This window comes from Lissotriton helveticus, chromosome 7 (genome assembly GCF_964261635.1).
Source record: "Lissotriton helveticus chromosome 7, aLisHel1.1, whole genome shotgun sequence".
NCBI classification, from domain to species: Eukaryota; Metazoa; Chordata; class Amphibia; order Caudata; family Salamandridae; genus Lissotriton; species Lissotriton helveticus.
The window spans coordinates 976,641,343-976,662,952 of record NC_136068.1 but is presented as its reverse complement, the minus strand read 5'-3'; positions in this window follow the sequence as shown (position 1 = coordinate 976,662,952).

Genomic DNA, 21,610 nt, shown 5'->3' with positions numbered 1-21,610 from the left:
ACACGGAAACCCAATTGAAGAGCCTAGAGGCACATTTTGCCTATTGCCTTTGTTTTTGTATTTGCCTTTGAGAATGACAGTGTATTTCAACACAGAATTGTCCCATGGCGTGTGGCCACTCCTTTGAAGATCGCAGGCCACCTGTTTGCAGTCCCCTTGTTGTACAGTGAACTGTTTAAAGCATCGCACTTGCTTCATCCGAAGGCGTTCAACATCAGAAAAGAAGAAGGAGCTGGTTTTGCCACAGTCCCTTGAGATTTCAGTGCAAAAGAGCGCCTGTCATGTGCTGGTTAACCTCTGACAATGTGCAGTCCCTTGAGATTTCAGTGCAAAAAAAGCACCGGTTATGTGCTGGTTAACCTCTGACAGTGTGCAGTCCCTTGAGCCCCTTGGCCTGAGTTTTGGCCACGCACCCCTTTTTCCCTTGCTACAACGGAAGTGCAGTGCACCGGAGGATCCAAGAGCGGCAAAAGGCACTCCTTTCTGGTGCCCATGAAAGAGCCGCCTGAGCGTCCTCTGACACTGAATGATGAGTGTTGGAGTCTGAGAATGGTCCCGGGTCTGCACGAGATGATCTGTGCCAATATCTGTAGTGTCTGCCGCAGAGGAGAGATACGGTGCACTGCCTTGAGACATTGAGACTTTTTGAAGGAGCTATGAGTGTTTGCCAGGAGGGCACTCCAACAGATACTGAGCATCAGAGCATGGGAGGCCTGAATCCAAAGGCCCATGCAACAACGGGAGCAGACTTGATTGGACAATAGAAGCCTGCCAGAGAGGCTTTTTGAACAGACTCTGGCATAGTTGGTTTCACAAGAGGTTTCTGTGTGATTGTATAGACTAAGTGTTAGGAGAATGATTTTATTGTTCAACTGGCATTATTTTTAAGTAGTATTCTGTTTAGTAAAAACAGAATAAAGTCCATTTCCTGTGGAAGAGTATCCCCTTTTCACCTCAGAGCATTAATGAGGGTCACCACTGTTTCACTTGAACATATAATAGATTACAGAAAATGCATAGGAAGACCTACAATGTTACTAGATAATTTTAGGATCTACCTTTTGCTTAGGGTTGTGAAAAATTATGATTTCATTTGTAATAGCGGTCACTACTTTGTCTATATGTTCTTAATGACGTGTTTTCTAGTGTTTTATAAACATGGCATTGTCTTTTATGGGTGGGATTGTTTTTGCTGCCCAATTCACATCTGTACCCACCTCCTAACCTATGTCTCTTCCTACTTCTACTTCTTTGCATTCTTTCCAGATTTTACCTGAACATGGACTAGTTAGGAGGTCAGAGTTTACTGATAATTCCTTTTGTACAGTTTCTGCATCGACACCAGTTAGTAGTGAACATCACTAATTGTTGGGTGTGTGGTCTTATACCACATACTACAGATAGAGGCATTCCCTATTTGGTCCTGCCATATATGGCCTTTGTGCTACTGCGTGTGTAAGGAGACCTGTCCCGAGAGAGTCGCTAAGTAATAGGATTATGCTTCAGCAACATCTTGATGATTTGATGAATATAGACCTGGACTCAGACTAGCGTGAGAATAGGTTATTGCCTATGTAAGGGCAAAAGGAGCGTCTGTGGTACTGAAAATTCTGGACTCGTGTAATAAACTTTGTCGTAGCATGACGATTTTTATATCAAAAGACCGAGAATGGCTAGTACATCATGTACAAGCATTTTCGTCATATTCCAGTAACGATTTCACCTCGAAATCGTCATTTTCGTCCTGAACCCTTGGCTTCCATTTTGTGTACAGCAGCCATTTTGTGAGTTGCCCTCACATAGGCTTATAACTACAGCCAAATTCGATTCCAAAGGACACGTACACCTTAATTAACTGTTCTGTGACCTGGGCAAGCTGAAACCATTGCCCCAGGCCGAACCTGCCCGGCCAGTTCCTTTCCCAGTGGCCGAGCGAGATAGCATCAAGGCACAACATGCCATAAACCTTTTCATCGCACACACACCCTGTCTTATCTTACTCACACCTGTCTCTGCTCCCTTCTTTATGGCCTGTTTACGATGGGGATGTGCCGGGATTTTATTATGGGTTTCTGCAGCTTGTGTAAGAAGGAATGTTGTTTTTTTTGCATGTTTGCAAAAGCTAGAACTGCCCCTTTCCTTTTTGTACTGAGTCATGTAACGCTAAAAACATATAAAAGGCCTCTGTCCTCTTCATTCCTCAGACTACCTCATTCACTTGCTACGGCTTCTGGGTGACGTGGCCTCACTATGTTAAGTTTAATAAAGATGTCTTTTCATATTTTCAGAGTCTGTGCCAAGTTCTTGTTATATTAGTAAGTATTCCCTGAGATCGAAAATTACCAAGTTCCTCACATACTTTTAGAAATTGCGAATTTGGAAATTAGAAATGCAAATTACCATGAAGTTGACATTCATGGTAATTTGCGAAAATCTAGAAAAATGCTTTTAAATGCATTTTTCTTTGTTACATGTTACACACACACGTGCCCTTGGGGCATGTGTGTGTGTAAAATGTATCCAAAAGCAAATTTCAGGGGTGCAACAGGGTGTCTTTTGGACACCCCTGCACCCTTGAAATTGCATTCTCAATTTGCGAATTCACAATGATGAATTGCAAATTGAGAATGCCCTCCTATTCATTCCTATGTGCCTTTAGGCGCATAGGAATGAATGTGTAGAAATTCCTTAATTGCGATTCTCAATTAGAGAATCGCAATTAAGGAATTTTAAGAAATCGCAATTTTTTTGCCAATTTCTTAATGAATTGCATTTGGCAATTCCTTAATTGCGATTCCTTAATTTTCGCAATTAAGGAATCGCAAAATGGAACAATGATGTATGTGGGTGTAAGCCTGCAGTTTTTAATCACTAGCCGCAGAACGCTCCAGCTGTGATCGAATGCTGAGTGCGCTGTATCACTAATGTTGCAACCTGTGACGTGCACGTTAAACAGGGATATTCTGACGTAGGTGCATTGCCCACTCATCCACCACTCTGTGAATGGAACCCTGTGATCACCAGGGTGCACACACCTCTCGTCAGCCGGTGCATTAGCACACTGGCCTATTCCGAGCTGGTCAGTAATAGCTGCTGCAGCTACTGGGACGGGAGATTTTTATTTTTTATTTTGTGGTTTTTGTAAAGGGTGCTTATAGCTATTACGGCGTGACTCCTGGTGCTGATGGTTAGAGAGTTACCAGGTAGAGAGTGGATGCAGTTGAATGGGCATTACTACGAAAAGAATCAGATTTTCAGATTTTTATTTCATATTATAGTGTTATGAAAGCGTGCAGTACCCATTCTGGTCAGGATCTCCATTCCAATCACAGTTTTCAGAGTTTTCTGGCCAAAATGAGCAATCATATGCTGGACCCCGAATTACTGTGCCCAATATTGCATGTAGGTTTCAAGTATTGTCCTGCTCCTGCCAGTATTTGGTTTTACAAGGTGCCTTCCTGTACCAGGTAAAGCTTAAAATCTGGCCATGGTTGTATCCCTCATAGGGATACATCCCTCATAGGGATACAGCCCCCAATTCAGAATGAGGGTCTGTGATCTATTTCAATGGAATTATTATGGGGCCTGAAGGATACTAACACATCTCTTCCATGTGTGCATTTTCAGGTAAGAATTACACCCTATGATGTACAGGCCACATTTCGATGTAGCATGAAGTCGGTTTAATAGTGCAGTGAACTATCTAAACAAATATATTGCCCGTGTTAATTGTAGGAAGGTGGAATCTGACTACATGGTTGCCCCCATTTTTTCCTGGTGTTTTAATGTTTTTTTACTTCATTTGGCTGGGAACCTGCTATTCAGGACCCCTGCCTATCTGCTTTCCTCTCTAAATTGATTCCATGTCCAATAGGTACACTCCAGTTTGGTTACTGGGGTACCCTTATGAGTCCCTAGTATATGGTACCTTAGGTACCTAGGACATAGGTACCCCAGAGGCATATCAGGAGCTGCAGCATGTATTATGCCACTCCTGGGAAACCTTCCAAAATGACACCACAGGACTGCTACTGCAGCCTGGGAAAGGTGGTGCATGCCCTTACTAAGATATAGGTTACCTATATCTACCTTAAATCACTGCACATGCAAACCTATCACTCACCCCTATGGCAGGCCTTATCAATCCTGAAGGTAGGGTGCTTGGTATTGTGTGAGAGGGTGCCAATGCATGACCTGGGCCCCTCTGCAGCGTTCAGAGCCTATTCTCTGAGGCTGTTCTGTGATGCAGCCAGACCATATACATTATAACCTCACGGTAAATGCTAACTTTGGAATGGCTGCACCAAAACATGTCGTGTTTGGTGTCAAACACTTTGGAATCCTAGCCCCCCCGCCAGTCCTGGCGGCAGGGGTAGAATTCCACCCTTCTACAGGGAGAGACATGTACACACCGATAAAAGAGCCCTGGCATCACAAAATGGATGCTGCAGCCCCAGACACGAGTCTGGCCTCCTGCTGCTGGACAAAACTCTGGCAGGGGAGGCCTGGGCAATAGGTTTCCTGTCACAGGGAGGTGTAACCACCTCTCAGACAGGCTTTATTGTATTGGGGCTGGGTGGGTGCACTCTGTGAGTGCTTTGAAGTCTGCACTGGGGGCACATTTGGTGTACCAGTTGAAACCGGTTGCAAGGGTTATCAGCCCCTGCTCTGGGGTGAAACTGGACAAAGGAAATGGGTGTAGCCACCCCTCTTTCCAGACTCTCCCATATGTGGGTCCCCAAAGTATGTCCAACCCTTTTCTTAGGTATAAGTGAGGAACCCCTGGCAACAGGACTTTAGATTACACCTGGACGAAACTCTGAAACTAAATACTGGAACTTCGACGCTCTACTAAAGACTAGAAGACAGAAGAATCTCCCTTGGGGTCAAGTAGTGACTCCCCTGCTTTGCAAGCACCAAAGAAGCAATCGCCGGTCTGCATCTCCGAAGCTCCCTGCCAAACTTCATAGTATTTGCAGCCCAGGAAGAAGACTTCCAGACTTCTCAGAGGCTGACTCATGTCCCTGGCAAAGCTGAGACCCACAGCCCTCACGAGTGATGTGAAACCCGAACTCCTTGACACTGTGCACATTTGTAAGTGCATTGACTTCTCGAAGCTTCTTGAAGTTGTGTTTTGGGTTACTTGTAGCCCAAGCCCCGGCACCTCTTGTACTGAAGAATGTGGGCCTACACTCCACAAGTGTTACGTGAGCCCGCATCTTGCATTTCTGCTTGAGGCTCCTTCGCAATCCCTGGTCCGTCGACTGGTGGGTCCATACGAAGGCAACTCTGATTTTCCTGGGTCTTCCTGGTTGCTCCAGATGTGCCCTGACTCCCCACAGCATGGTGAGTCCCTCGGACCTTGCTGGTTCACACCAAAGCATTCTTTGATTCCTTCATGGGTTGCTATTGCCAAGGCTTGTTGGGTCCTATCCGGGCACCGACACCGCAGCACTTAACATCCTTTGTGGGACAGCTCAACTCCAGATCCTGGTTGTCGTCCACGCCTCCTGATTCTCGTGGCTGAAGAGTCAAGCTTCACCTCTTTCACCTGAAATCACCCGACATCGTGGGCATTCAACCATCGTGCCCCTGGTCACTGTCAAGTGACCCAGACTCTGTCCCCTCTGCTTTCAGGTTCTTCTCATCTTCGATTCAGGCTTAGATCACCCCGGACACTTTCCACTTGGGCGGCAGCAGCACTTTCCAGCAGATCCCCCTTGAAAACGATGATTCTGACACCAAAAGACACCTATGCACCCGGATTCTCTGTGTGAGGTAACTCGAGTACTCCGGAGCTCCTGTGGGTGTTGGCCCCAGAACCCCTTAAGTCTAAAGGGGTTTGCAAAGTCCTCTCCTAAGTGTCCTTAATCTTTAAATTTCCAACCGCGACTTTCCCCATAGAAGCTAATGGTGATTCACGGCTGTGTCCTCACACTGAACGCATCCCCCGTGGGTCCCTTGTGTGACTACCTTGGGTGGTTCATTGTGGTCCCAGTGATTCTACAGGCGGTAGGCCTGGTGTCTAGTCAAGTTTTGGTTCTTATACCACTTTCTTAATATATGGTTTGATACGCCCCTAGGGATCAACGTATATTGTGCTAATTTACTGTGTGAAATTAAGAGTAACTTATTTGTTTTGACCTCTAGCCTCATAAAGAGACTAGTAGGGTGTGTTTAGGATAAATACATATATTTTATATATATATCTGGTGTGGTTCTCCTTTCATTTGGTCATTCAAGAGATTATAGACTGGTAAAACAACTGCTTTACATTCCTTCAAGACTTAGCCTGAAGGCTGCTCTCCATAGCTACTACTAGGATAGCTTTCAATAAAGGTTGTCTTTAACCTATCACCTCTAAGGGGTTGTGTGCACTGGTGCAAGGTGCCCACTATAACTAGTGGACAGCATATGCCAGGCCAACTTCTCACATTCATTATTGCCCCTTTCTCTTCCTGATCTCTTTACTTGTTTTGCCAAATTGTTTCATATTATTTTTTACTCTAGTGTGTTCTGCTCTGTTCCTTTAGCTATTTGCTCTTTGTTTTACAATTTGTAAATTTTCAGCTCTAAACTTTATGTCTTTTATGTTTTCTCTCTCTTCGAGCTTTTCCCTCCCTTTTTATTCTCTCTTTTTAAAAACAAAACTGTTTAGCTATCTTCATCACTCTTTCCCTTATTCTTTTCATTCTGTCTCATCAAGATTTTGGGTGCTAGAGAAGTGACAAGTGCAGTAGACGCAGGGGTATAGTTATCAGTGGTGCGGCAGGTGCAGCGGCACCTGGGCCCAAGTGTGTAAGGGGCCCTTTCTATTTCAATTACTGATGTTTTTTTACTTCCAAAAGGAGTGTCTGGAGAGACTATTTTCAATGCTTGCATTAGGGCCTAATCCACCATTGCTGCACAAGAGATCCAGGTCACAGGCCATAAGATAAGCTCGATTGAACCCTGATACCGTGCACGGCCCCGAGATATGCGCCCGATGGAAAAGACCTGAGAATGCAAAGATGGTTCTGAAGAGTAATATTATCTTTGGTTTGTATCATTTGTATTTGGAACTCATGAAGCACATATCAGCTGTGATATAGCACATCTAATACACTTACCTCTGATACATCAAGGAAAGCCTGCTGAGGAGGGATGCAAATTAACAGTGAGGGATCTCAGAGGTTCTTGATCACATCATATTTATATTTGTGCTCTGAAGTGGCCTACTTACTGTTTGAGTGCTACACATAACTAATAAACTATACAGCATCATGCATACAATAAAAAGAGAGCAGCTAAATATAGTGTCTCCTATTCAGGTGCATGTTTTCTTTACATCAACGGGTAACTAAGCTTGAAGTTTATTCAAAAGAGACAACATGTAAAACAAAATTCAACTTGGCTGGTACTTTTAGGAGCCGGTTTTATTTAAAAAAATAAAAGGTTCTGAAGGTATTTCTGATGTGACAGGTGTTTCCTGGGTTAAGGAGCACTGCACTGTATATGACTATTGACATAATAACATTTGTTTAAGAAAAAAAAAGGTTCTGCAGGTATCATTTTATATGAGATAAAATACCTCATCATACATTATAATAATATTGCCAGTGGCGGCTTATGACATTTGAAAGTGGTGAGGCGTAACATTATTGTCGTACTGCACTGTATACCGGGGGCTTGGAGGGTTATCCCCCTAGAAAATTTTGGAAAAAAAGTGGACAAACGGTGCATTTTCAAGCAAATGTGAGGAAGCAGGAAAAGTATTATAAATATTATTATTATAACTATGGTTAGCTAGCCTTAGAGTTAGAGGACCTCCCTGAAAACATACGATTTCATTTATTCGTTGTGCTTACAAGTTTCAGCAGCAAAAAGCCCCTGGGGAAATTCAGCATCAAAAAGCAGAAATACAAGGGGGGGCCAATAGGCCCCCACGCAAGCATGGCGGGGCCCGGCCCCTCCCACAACCCGTCCCCTTCGGGGCCGCGTTCCCCGCCCCCTCGCCCCGGAAGTACTGGTGTGCTTCCGGGGCGAGGGGGCGGGGTCGCGGCGGCGAAGGGGTTAAGAGCCTGGGGAGCGCGGGAAGCGGCCTCTTTGTGCCCGCGCTCCCCGGGCTCGCTCCTCGCCCCACCGTGGGGCCGTTTAATTTTCTTTTGTCTATTTTTCAGGTGACTCTTGCTTTCAGGCGCCGCTTGGAGCACAGGACGCGGTATTCCGGAGACTGCAGTGGGTGCATCGTCGTCGTTGACGCCTGCGGAGGGAGCCGACGGAGAACTGCGGTGTGTGTGCTGCCGGATTATCAGGGATAGCGGAGCGAGGCCACCCAGGCCGACGAGGTTGTTTCGGCTTCCACAGCGAAGGAGGGAGAGCTGCGGTCGGTCGTTAGCGATACGAGGTATTGTGCGGGGCGTAGGGGGGCCTTAGCGGACGTCCGTAAGAGCCGGCATTGAGGTATTGTGTGAGCGCGCTGCAGGCTGCGCATTGTGAGGGGTACATCTAAAAGCTGTTGCAGGTACGCGAGTGCCCCGTGTAAGCATTGTTTGCAAATTGTCGGGCGGGTTAAGGAGCCGGCATTGAGGTTTGTTGTGAGCCCGCTGCAGGCTGCGCGGTGTGGGGGGTACATTTAAGAAGCAGTCTTCAGGCACACGAGTGCCCCGGGAAAGCATTTTGCAAATTGTCGGGCGGGTCCTATTGGAGACGCGTTCAGGGAAACTAAGTGAAGCAGGGACAGCTAGGGCAGAAGCCGGATGGGAGACCAAAAATCCCTTTGTTAACAAATCAATTTCGGCAAAGTGCTAGAGTTGACTGGGGTTACAATTAGCGGACTCCCTTTATTAGTGAAAACAAGGGCAGCGGAGTGCTAAACTGTACTGGTTTGATAATTTGTTGGGATTTACATGCCAAAGGTGCCCTGCCTGGTTTAAGTTGAGTTCTATTGCTGCATATCACTGCTGTTATATTTTCTCTGAAATTGCACGCTAGGTGCCCTGCTTGTTTATGCTGTGATTTAGCTTGGGTTCTATGTGCTCATACTACTGGTAGGGCTGAATTCGCACAGAAAAGGGGGCACTTTTATGTATGTGGGGTTTACTGTTCTCAGATCAAAGTGTCTCTAAGTAAAGCAATTAATTTTGGTTGTGCTGTTGTGAAGGGTGATCTGTTTGCTGGTACTGCTTGCTGGAATTGGAGATAACGTACTTTCTAATTTCAGGGGGACAAGCTTGGGACCTAAGTCTGTGTGATCCAGCTCGGGCACCTTCAACAGGGTCAGGTACGGAGCACGGTGTGCTCATAAATATGTCTCAAAGAAGGGGGCGTGTCAATCCAAATGTGGGTGTAATGTTACAAAAAATGATGCGCAGAATGTCTGCAATGGATAAGAGACTGGGGAAGGTTGATAAAATGGATAAGGCTTTAGCGGTTCTAGGGGCCAAAGTAGATGCCCAGGCCGGTCCATCTGGTAGACCCAAGCGGACGATAGTACCGCCCAAGCCAAGGGGCGTCTTTGTGTCACCACCCAGGCGAGCAAGAAATAAGAGAGTGGGGGGGCAGCCACAGAATATTACTCCCATCCTACCTCCTGCTGGACCAATTCTGCCACCACAGGTACCCCCAGCTGCCCCACTCCCGCCACTTCAGGTCCCGGTGCCCGTTCCAGGCCCGGTGCCCCAGTTGCCAGTGGCAGTACCAAATGTGCCAGTAATACCGGCGGCGGCACCAGTGCCACCCGTCGCGCCACCACAGCCTCCTGTGCCCCTAGGTGCGGGCCCTACTCCCACTCCCGCGCCAGGACCCGTGCCAATAGACCTGGCAGCTCAGGTGGCGGCTATTCTACCTTGGTTAGGGGGGGGTGCGTTGCCGGTCAATACTGCTCTGACAGCGGAGCAGCAAACATTGGTGACGCAGATATTGTTGGCTAGTGGTAGGGGCGCAACGCCGCCTGCACCGGTTTCTCCCCAAACAGGTCCAGCCAATGACGGAGGCAGTGCCAAGACTGCGGAAGCAATGTTACCAAACGACAATGGGAATGGTAAGGAGATTGCCCTGCCTTTGCTGGGCGAAGGAACATTGCCCTCTAGGGGTGAGTGCTTAGCACAGCATGTGTCACAGAGTGTAAAGGAATTGATATGGGCCGACAAGTATGTGAACATGTTTTCATTGCTGATAGATAACAGGGAATGGGAATATGCAAAATCGCAGAAGGAAATGTTTTTGCCCAGTGAATGGAGAGCGAAGCTGTACAAGTTTAGGGTAGAAGAAAATCTCATCAACTGGCTGAGGGGTTTTGCAGTGTTCGGCGCAGTAATGGGCGAACGTTTTAAGGGGATGCAACCAGCCATGAACTGCTACCAAAGTAGGATAACAATGTTCCATGAGAATCATGCAGGGGATGTGTGGAAGGAATATGATGTCGCGTTCAGAAAGTCCAAAGAATTTGATAAAACTTTATCATGGGACAAGGTAGACTCTATCTCATGGCACAATCAATTCGAGAAGGGTCAGGGGGCAAGCACAAGCACAAATGCAGGTAGAGGTTATTTCCCCAGGCCGCAGCAGGCTTTTCAACAGCCCTTTCGATCAGCACCGGGAGGGGAGGCGGCCCAAAAGCAGAGAGCAAATGGAGGGGCAAAGGGGGTATGTTGGGACTTCAATAGGCGGACATGCAACAGGGCACCAGGTACCTGTAAGTTCAGGCACGCATGTAGCGTATGTGGCCACACGTCCCACCCCGAAACAACATGCAGAAATAAAACTGGGGGTGCAGGAAGCAGGGGTAGGAGGAAACCTGAATAGGAAGATCCACCCGCTAATAGCACATTCACCCATCCAGCTGTCAGCATTGATCCCCTGGTTGAATAGGTACCCGAATCACACATCTGCTAGACTATTACAAGAGGGTTTCACACATGGTTTTCGAATTCCTGCTGGGGGGTATGTCGGGAGACCACAGTGTAGGAATCAGCTATCAGTCCTTGCCAATCCAACAGTGGTGTCAACTAAAATAGCTAAAGAAGTGCGTTTGGGGAGGGTGGCAGGCCCATTTCACGTCATTCCCACGCAGAATTTTGTGTGCTCTCCTCTGGGGGTGGTGCCTAAGAAAGAACTAGGGGAATTTAGGCTCATCCACAACTTATCCGCGCCAAGGGGGGCATCATTGAATGATGCTATTGATGACACAATTTGCTCTGTGAAGTATGCGTCCTTCGATCAGGCAGCAGGCATGCTGAGGAGTTTGGGCGCAGGTACAATGATGGCTAAGTCAGACATTGAGTCAGCTTTTAGACTACTCCCGGTTCATCCAGAGGACCAGCACCTGCTGGGTTTCTCCTTTCAGGGAAAGTACTACGTGGATAAGTGTATGCCCATGGGTTGCTCAATTTCATGTGCTTATTTTGAACAGTTTAGCTCCTTTTTGGAATGGGCATTAAGACAACATACGGGTCACCAATGGCTGATGCACTACCTGGATGACTTTCTTTTTCTGGGCCCGGCGGGTTCACGGGAGTGTGCGTTGGCATTGCAGGAATTTTGCGTGCTCATGCGCTCTTTCGGGGTCCCGTTGGCGCAGGGGAAGACAGTTGGACCAGTGACATGCCTGGAATTTCTAGGCATCGAACTGGATTCTGTGGAGGGGTGTTTTAGATTACCAGCAGAAAAGATCCAAAAATTCAAACAGACTCTAGGACTGTGCTTACAAGCGAAGAAGGTGAATTTAGGGCTGTTGCAGCAGACAGTGGGACAGTTGAATTTTGCGTTGAGAGTAATTCCTATGGCTCGCCCATTTTCACGCTCAATTGCACAGGCCATGAGGGGTCTTCGTGAAAAACATCACCGGACACGGCTGTCTGCTGAGGTGCGCCAGGACATGCGGATATGGATGGCATTCCTGGCGGATTTCAATGGAAGAGTGCTGTGGGGTGCACCTACGGTGTCTTCGGCGGACATTGGTTTATGGACCGATGCGGCGGGCAGTGTGGGGTTTGGTGCCATCCTTGGCAAGAAATGGGTGGCGCAGAAGTGGCCCGCCTGGTGGGAGGAGAGCGGGCTGACGGTGAACATTGGTTTCCTCGAGCTCTTCCCAATCTGGGTGGCACTGAAAGTCTGGCCCGAGGAACTGGCCAACAGATCGGTAATATTCTGGTCAGACAATATGTCAGTGGTTGAATGCATCAACCAACAAGCTGCAAGGTGTCCACTCATTTTACGCCTGATAAAAGAGATTGTATTGTGTTGCATGACAAGGAATGTACTTTTCAGAGCAAAACATGTCCCAGGCGTGTTAAACAATGCAGCTGATGCCCTTTCTCGCTTTAAGATGCAGGTGTTCAGGGATCACTTGCCGGAGGCAGAGACAGCGCCAGCCCAATTCCCGGCGATTCTCTGGCAAATTGGTGCCCCCAACTACATGACCTTGTGGCAGCCAGCCTAGCACCCAAGACCAGGACGGCATACGAAGGGGCGTTCAGGTCTTACTGCCATTTTCTGGGACAAGGCTGGGAGAGTAGTTGGACTAGGGAGGCGAGCTTCAATGAGTATTTGGGCAGCTTACACAAGGAAGGGCGCACGGTGGCAACAGCCAACAGGCACAAGGCCGCTATCTCCTTTTTCGCACGGGCACGGGGGGGCAGGGACCCTACACACAGCTTTCAGGCCCACAGGGCATTAAAAGGATGGCGGCGCATGCAGCCCCCCTCCGTAGATTCCAGGAAACCCATAGGTTTTGAACGTCTGTCAGCTGTTCTCCGCGCGCTGCCAGACACATGTAGCTCTACGTCTGAGGTGGGCCTATTTAAAGCTGCTTTCTCGTTAGCCTTCTATGGGGCATTCAGGGTAGGTGAACTCGTGGCGGCCAACAAAGGTGATAAGATAGGCGGCCTTCAGCTGCAGGATATCAGCATAAGGGGCGACACTATGTGGATCAACATCAGGAAATCTAAAACTGATCAGAACGCTAGGGGCCAAAGTTTGGCGTTACATCGGGCAAGGAACAATCCCTGCTGCCCGGTGACGCATGTGGAGGATCTAATAAGACAGCGGGCGCAGGAGTGTGTGGGGTCACTGCTAATGCATGTAGATGGGACTCCTCTGACCAGGTTTCAGTTCCAGAGGGTACTGGCCATGGGCATGGCAAAAGCGGGTTATAATCACAAAGAGTTTGGGACACACTCTTTCCGGATAGGGGCAGCCACAGAAGCAACAGCTAGGGGTTTGACCACAAAGAGTGTGCAAAGAATTGGGAGATGGTCCTCAAACGCTTATAAACGCTACGTGCGGTTGCACATGTTGTGAGAGCTGCCGCCATGTGGAGTATTGCTAATACCTGCTGTTTTTCTGGTTATTTACAGTTTCACGGGCCTGTGACGCAGGACGGAAACTACCCATGGAGCATCAAGACAACTTTACTACAGCATGGAGGGACCAGGAGGACAGACAGAAGACCGTAGTCATTTGGGTAGTGGGGCATTCATATGTCAAACGTGCTAACAAAATTTTTCTTGCAGGTCCAGGCAAACAAAGGGTGGAAAGTAGGGGGTGCAGGGTCTCCTTCCATGGCAGGGGGGGGCTCCGCCTCAATCAGTTCAGGGACTATATGTCGGACTTACTAGCGCGACATACTACACCACCCTCGGCGGTAATACTTCACTTAGGGGGAAATGATTTGGCAGGTCTGGGCAGAAGGGTCCTCCTGGAAGAAATTATATCTACAGCGGGTTGGCTAGCAAAGCGGTTACCAGGTAGTGTTGTAGTATGGTCACAACTGATACCAAGGATGCAATGGAGGGGGGGAAACTCAGTCAGCGCGTTGAACAGCTCGTTAAAGAGGGTCAACAACAAGCTGGACAGGTTATTTAGGACTCCGGTCTTACAGACCATCCCTCACGGTTGCATTTGGGGGGAACACTTCTACCTGCGGGATGGGGTGCACTTAACGGAGGAGGGGAATGCCCTTTTTATAAGAAACATCCTGGCATGGGTGGAGGTTTTTGCAGGAAGGGTATGACCTTTCTAGAAGGGGGGAGTTCTGGGGGGGGGCCAGATAGTCGGTTAACTACCTGGCCTGTGGCGGTAAGGTCATTAATCGGTGAGCAGCATTTTAAGGTCCTTACGGGGGGGGCGGACCCATTCACGAAAGGGGCCGCCCGCGGGAGGGGCCATATGGTCTCTCTCAGAACTTCAGGGGCAGGAGATGGTCTCCATTAATTTAAAGGGTGCGGGGGAGGGAGTCTACGCTTTCCTCAGGCTGGTAGCCACCCCTCACAACACTATGACGTCATTAAGGTGCGCGAGTGTCTGGGCCCTCCTGTTATGGTTAAATGGAGTTCGGGGAGCGCACGTGGGTGTAACGTGCCCTGGGTTGCGCATGCGCATCTTCAACGCGAGAGCGCAGCTGTAAAAGGATCTGACACCGGTTGGCGACCTTGCCGTAGGCCTTTATTAAAGTTATTAAAAAAGTTATTAAAAAGTATGGAAATATTAGAATGCAGTTTAATTTTCAGGATGATTAGATTACGTTAGGAGACACGCTGTATTAGCTATTTGTTAAGGTTAGCCCATCATACCATGTCGAAACGGATGTCAATCTAATATTCTGAAAAGTGTGCATTTTAATAATTATCAGAAATGTTTATTTGATTAAAATTTTTGATTTGTTTTATATTTTAATAAATACGGCCAGGGGGGGGGGGCCCGTACCCCCCCCCCCTTGACTTCCAAAGACCCCCATGTGTTGACTGGTTGAGTTGGGTAATTCGGTCAGTGTTCAAGGGGGGAGGTGGCCGGCAGTCCAAGACCATGATACAAGGGGGGGCCAATAGGCCCCCACGCAAGCATGGCGGGGCCCGGCCCCTCCCACAACCCGTCCCCTTCGGGGCCGCGTTCCCCGCCCCCTCGCCCCGGAAGTACTGGTGTGCTTCCGGGGCGAGGGGGCGGGGTCGCGGCGGCGAAGGGGTTAAGAGCCTGGAGAGCGCGGGAAGCGGCCTCTTTGTGCCCGCGCTCCCCGGGCTCGCTCCTCGCCCCACCGTGGGGCCGTTTAATTTTCCCCACCCTCCATCCCTTTTTAGCAGACCTTGGGGCTTGGCAAATGGTGAGTATCAGGTTTTGTCAATGTGCCAGAACATAGATGTAAGGGGGTCTTGATCCAGTGGGCCTGGAATTTCCTGTTTACTGGAAGGAAGTACAGAATTTAAACGTTGGTGCAGTGCCGTGACTTTAACCAATTCTTTCCTTAGGCCCCTTTTTTCCCGCTTACAGGAGTAATTGTATATGTAGATGTTATGCTTTGCTGTGTGTTAACAATTTTATCCTTAGGCCTTTTTTCCTTTAGAATAGCATTGTCGTATTTATTATGTGTGTCTGGCGGTAAGGTCATTAATCGGTGAGCAGCATTTTAAGGTCCTTACGGGGGGGGCGGACCCATTCACGAAAGGGGCCGCCCGCGGGAGGGGCCATATGGTCTCTCTCAGAACTTCAGGGGCAGGAGATGGTCTCCATTAATTTAAAGGGTGCGGGGGAGGGAGTCTACGCTTTCCTCAGGCTGGTAGCCACCCCTCACAACACTATGACGTCATTAAGGTGCGCGAGTGTCTGGGCCCTCCTGTTATGGTTAAATGGAGTTCGGGGAGCGCACGTGGGTGTAACGTGCCCTGGGTTGCGCATGCGCATCTTCAACGCGAGAGCGCAGCTGTAAAAGGATCTGACACCGGTTGGCGACCTTGCCGTAGGCCTTTATTAAAGTTATTAAAAAAGTTATTAAAAAGTATGGAAATATTAGAATGCAGTTTAATTTTCAGGATGATTAGATTACGTTAGGAGACACGCTGTATTAGCTATTTGTTAAGGTTAGCCCATCATACCATGTCGAAACGGATGTCAATCTAATATTCTGAAAAGTGTGCATTTTAATAATTATCAGAAATGTTTATTTGATTAAAATTTTTGATTTGTTTTATATTTTAATAAATACGGCCAGGGGGGGGGGGCCCGTACCCCCCCCCCTTGACTTCCAAAGACCCCCATGTGTTGACTGGTTGAGTTGGGTAATTCGGTCAGTGTTCAAGGGGGGAGGTGGCCGGCAGTCCAAGACCATGCATCTAAGCCTGCTTCCTAGCGAGCGATTCGCTCGTATTTGTGCATTTAGTGGGGCAGAGTAACAGCGTGTGTTGTATATCCGAGTGTGGTTTTCTTTTTGGTCTACCTGCCGTAGGTTCACACCCAGGACTTGAACATCCAGTCATTAATTACTAGTTGTAAAGGATAGAGTAACAAATAGGAGCAAGGTCAGGCCCTGGGAACATCTTTTCTCAGCCCCCTCTGGCCCGCCTGCTGGAGTTTGGTCAACACAGCAAGACTTATGGGAAGACAGACACTAAGGACAGACATACTTCACCTGCACAGAGACACAGACAGTCGCGCCGATTCTCAAATCCGCAAAGCTCTAATTCACCTCGCCTTAACCCACAACGCCTGCCGCTATTACATTTGGTGTTGCACTGAGATGCCACAGACAACTCTGTATAAGCATCTCTGATCTGCGCCACCCACTGCTGTTCAGAGGCCGTAACGCGGCTCTATCAATTCAACCAATTGCTCAACCAAAGCACCAGGCTATTGCAGTAAGTTTTACACCCAACTCAGTCACTGTACCTCTGTCCTGCACCCCAGAACGTTACAGTAGTAATGACCACTCACCCCTACACGCTATGGCAGTTTGCTCTAATTCAGCGATTCAAGCTTCCCGTATCCACCATGAAAATGTAATATGATGCAAGAGCGTACCGACTTCCAACCAGAGCAGACACGGCTCGCTCAGAAACAGGATTTGTTTTCTGTGGGCTGGCTATGTAAGTCATCCATGAACTCCGTGGGCAAAACGCTCTGTGGGGAGGAGGGTGGTGGAGGGGCACCTATGCAAAGCATCTCAGACTTGCAACTTAGCAGCTGTGTTAACGAAATGTCAGGCCAAGGTCTCCCCGGGAACTATCGCAAGCACTAGAGAAGTTTTCATACTAACACCCTAAATAAGTGGAGGGGAGACAAAACTCGCAGGGTGAAACTTGTATGGGAGGCATCCAACACTGCACTCTACACATGTGTGCAGTTTCTTCGTTTAAAAACAAGCGCTCAAGTATGGTTCCAACTTCCTGGTGAATCTCGAAGTGAAGTGGGCCCTACCCTCAGCACTGCCACACTCCTCGGGCCCCCGCTTGCCCGCCGACCACGATCAGCATTCACCAATGACTCTCTTCTTGGCAATGAGTCGACACTTCAGTGTCTGTAAGTCCTGGCACTGTTGTGTCGCCGCGCCGCCACCGGTGACAGTGAAGTTTACTCGGGGTCATCATGGTGTCACTGACTCTCGGTGAGTCCCCTCCAGTCTCTGGGGTGGCACTGGCAGTGGCAACACGGGTAATTTGCGGCGCTGAGCATGGAGCCTATAGCAGGATACTTCCTCTTCTGCCCAGCCGCGGCCGGTAGTAGGTGTAACTGCAGGTCGGTGACGTGGGGAGAGGGATGGGCAGGGTGGGGATTAGTAATGTATGGATGACGGACTTTAACAGGTAAGTAAACATATAAATATATAAAACGAATTTCGTTGTGTGCACTGCATCACCAAATGCGATGCAGTGTGCGCAACAAAATTAGTTTAATTTATTTATATGTTTACTTACCTGTTAAAGTCCGTAATCCATACATTACTACCCCCCACCCTGCCCCTCCCCCTCCCCACGTCACCGCCCTGCAGTTACACCTACTACCGGCCGTGGCTGCTTCTGCCTTGACACTTGACAGGTCCTAATTGTATGTGTGTCCCCACTGACATATGTAACTATCCCCCACACCCGGGACCTCAACAAAAGTCAACCCCATATATTTTTTATCAGTGACTGCTCATCACATTAAGTATATAATACGAGGGCCGGCCAGAGGGTGCGCCGATGCCGGGTCACACAGAGGGGGCCCTCGCCCATTTCTTACTTGTTTCCAACGGTCAATGGATTCACGGCAGCAGATTTAGCCATGAGCAGTAGATTTCACTGTAGTAGACACTACAGATAGACACCAGCACGACTCACGAGGTCTCTGTGTGTGTGGCGTGGTGACGTCACCCGGTCTGCTGCATGCGCGGCGAGGACACCGACAGAGAGAAATGGCCAATCACTACTGCCTGGCTTCACATAAGCCACAGTGATAGGCCATATAAGTGCGGCAGGACTACCACCCACGTGCGGCACCCATACAGCAAAGCCTGCTCTCAGGCTCAGGCTGCACCGTGTCTTAGCCAATCCTAGCGCGCATTAGCAGCGCCACTGTGCCACAGCGCCAGGATTGGCTAAGAGCTGGGATACTCCCATTATGAAACCCGGGGGCTGCAGTATGAAGCAGCACCCTCGGTTCCCTCACAGGCTCGCACTTGACTCTCTGTCTGTAAAGGGGATCAGGGGGCAGTACTACTGTGCGCATGTTCGGGCTGGCCATTAAATTGACCAGCCCGAAAACGGACATGCGCACTGCTGTGCACTAGTGTCTGCTAAGCTATAGGGCCGCCCGCGCTCACTCAAGCAAGCTGCCATAGCCCCGCCCCCACCCGCAGCGCTGTCTGATAGATTGAGTCAGGCTTGTCCCGGTAGTGTGCAGCGAGACGGCACTGCGAGAGAAGATTACTTTATATTGTAAAATTGTTTTACTTTACTAAGACTGAATGTAATTTTAGCATGACGGTCGTCCATGTGGCTTAGTGGGGCAACACCCCAATGCCCGCAATGGACGCACCGCCACTGAATATTGCAAGTTACTGTGGAGTTTGTTTACCATATAGAGAAACAAGACCCAAGGCTGAGTTCATTTATAAGGACATGTATCTCTGAGATGGCTTGCAATTTCCTTTTAATGAACAGAAGAGGGTATTTTTTCAGTGTAATACATGGTGACCAGTAGCGGCTCTTCGAGGGAGTGCTGCGGGGCATTGGGGTGGGGGAGGGGAAGGGTGGAGGGGTAGTAAACTCCGGCATACAGCCGCCCCCGAGGTAAGTAAAGAAATAAATAAAACAAATTACATTGCGCACACTGCAGCGCCAAATGGCGATGCAGCTCGTGCAATGTAATTCGTTCTGGATATGGATATGGAGTAAAACGTGGCTCACATGGAAAAGGTGCCCATAGTGCCATTGGAAAAAGGTGGGATGTCCCTGTGAATGAATGGGTATTGGGACATACCATTGCAGGAGAGAAACTGGAAGAAGGGGTTAAATATGATTTTGATCTTGATACTGCCAATTACTCAGGTAATGAATTTGGTGATGTTGAGGAAGTTAAGGTTGTATCTGAGAAATCGGTTAAGGATCCATTAGGTCAAAAATAGTTTGACCCAAAGGAAGTAAGCCATCCAAGAATTTTGAATTGGTGGTTACTGTAGCATGTGGCAGATTATATTAAGCAGAGGATCAGAAAACCTCTAGAAAGAGAGGAGAGAAATGCAATGAGAACTAAATGCTCTAAACCAATTATGGAAGAGAATGAGGATGTGACTCCAATTTTAGTACTGTAACTGATTACTTATTTGTTTAAAATTGGAAGAGATCGTAGAAAAGTGTTGAAGCATGCCTTAAAGCAGTGTGAAGACAAGTTGCTGGATTTGTTGGATCCATTTGCATGAATTTTTGATTTAGTGGAGGTTGGAGCATCTTGGAAATCTGGCAGGACTAACTTCTGACTTCCTAGCGTTAATGCTTAGGCAGCCGCGGCCGGTAGTGGGAGTACCGGCCGGACGGTGACGTGGGGAGGGGGAGGGGCAGGGTGTGGGGTAGTAATGTATGGATTACGGACTTAAAAAGGTAAGTAAACATAAAAATAAATAAAACGAATTTTGTTGCACACACTGCATCACCAAATGCAATGCAGTGTGTGCAACGAAATTCGTTTTATTTATTTTTATGTTTACTTACCTTTTAAAGTCCGTAATCCATACATTACTATCCCCCACCCTGCCCCTCCCCCTCCCCACATCACCGCCCGGCTGGTACTCCCACTACCGGCCGGAGCTGTGCTTAGGCAATAAAATGAACATGAAAACACCACCTTACCCTGTATGCGAAGCGAGAAACACACCCAGGCTATGCCGGAATCTGTGCAGGCTGCGGATGAAGCGTGAAGGCTTGCCAAGTCACCGCATGTTCTGCTTTTAGCGGTGCAGACTCCTGCCACAAACTTGTCATCAATTTATGTTTTGTTCTCACAGCGAGGATCTGGAAACTCTCTGAGCGGTGTACCCACCTTGACGTAAGTTTGAATACATGGGGTCACCCCAATACCTTACCACTTCTAGAGACTTTATCTATGAAAATCAAACACATCATGTGTGTTGATTGAGGTATCTCAGCATTACTAGGAGCATTCCCCACAGATACTGGAGGTAGGCACAGAGGGGACCTCCCTTTTTGGATCCCAAGGGTCCTGATGAATGCTGAGGGACCCCCTCTGTAGGGGCACACCTTTCACAACACTTTGGCAGTAAAGGAGGGGTCATGGAATCTTAATTATCTCCTTTCACCTCCATCCTTCACACTTTTCATCTAGCCAGATGGCACTGGAGTAAATTTGACAGTGGGTACACATCTGAGATAGTTTTAACTTTCACTGGCTGCACTTTTTCTTCGGTGATCCAAAGAGATTTGATTGTTTGTATTGTCTTCCCCTCCCTGTTGCTCCACCCCAGGCTTTGGTCTGCGCTGGGGTGTCTGTAACACAGTCAACAACAGGGAGGGACGTGAGGGGACAATATTTAAAGGGGTCCAGTGTGCATGTCCCACAAGCTGAGCAACAAAAGATTGCACACGGTTCCCCTGAGGATGGGTGATGGCGTAGTGCGGTGAGCTGTCTTCCTCTCTACCTCATGTATAAGATGTTAACGTGCCTACATTCAGCAGGGAAGGGTATCCCTTGTCGGAACTAGGGATGCCTCACACAACAGACTGGTTTTACGGCTGTTGTCATGTCACCAGTTAGTCGTATCGTAACATCATCGGCTCCCTGCTCCAGCGTCAAGCCGGCGCTGCAATGACTGACGGGTAGCACTGGGTGCTACACTCTTGTGGAGTTCTTTTGTTCCTGTGCCGATAGGTGTAAGGGTGTGAGGGCCCTAGTAGGTGAAGTAGTGAGCGTGAGTGAGGTGAATTAAAACAGGTTGGTATGATCTACGGCTGTGGTTTATTCATGTAGTACACCACCTGAAGTAAAAACGTGTGAGGGGCAGTGGGACTACAGTAGCTACGAGGAGTCAGTCCCGTTCAACCCTCAACAGTGAAGCGGTCAACATGTTTCATGCCTTTGTTGGCAATTCTTCAGGACCAAACAGAAGGTGCTCATAAACTTAGTGATTTAACTTGGAGCCCCGCATAAGGCTGAGGCATCAGTAGTATACAACCTGTTGGGTTGTTGAATCCAGCCGGAGAGGGGTTCCTGCGTCAACGGGATACCCTGTGGGAAGAGAAGTAGACTTCAGCTCGTGGATCAAGCCCCCCAGTAGAAATATCAGGGGGGTGTGTATATTACTTCCCTACCGTGAAGTAATGCATGATGGGGTGCGGAAGACAGGGTCAGGACACTACGCATCGGGGGGATA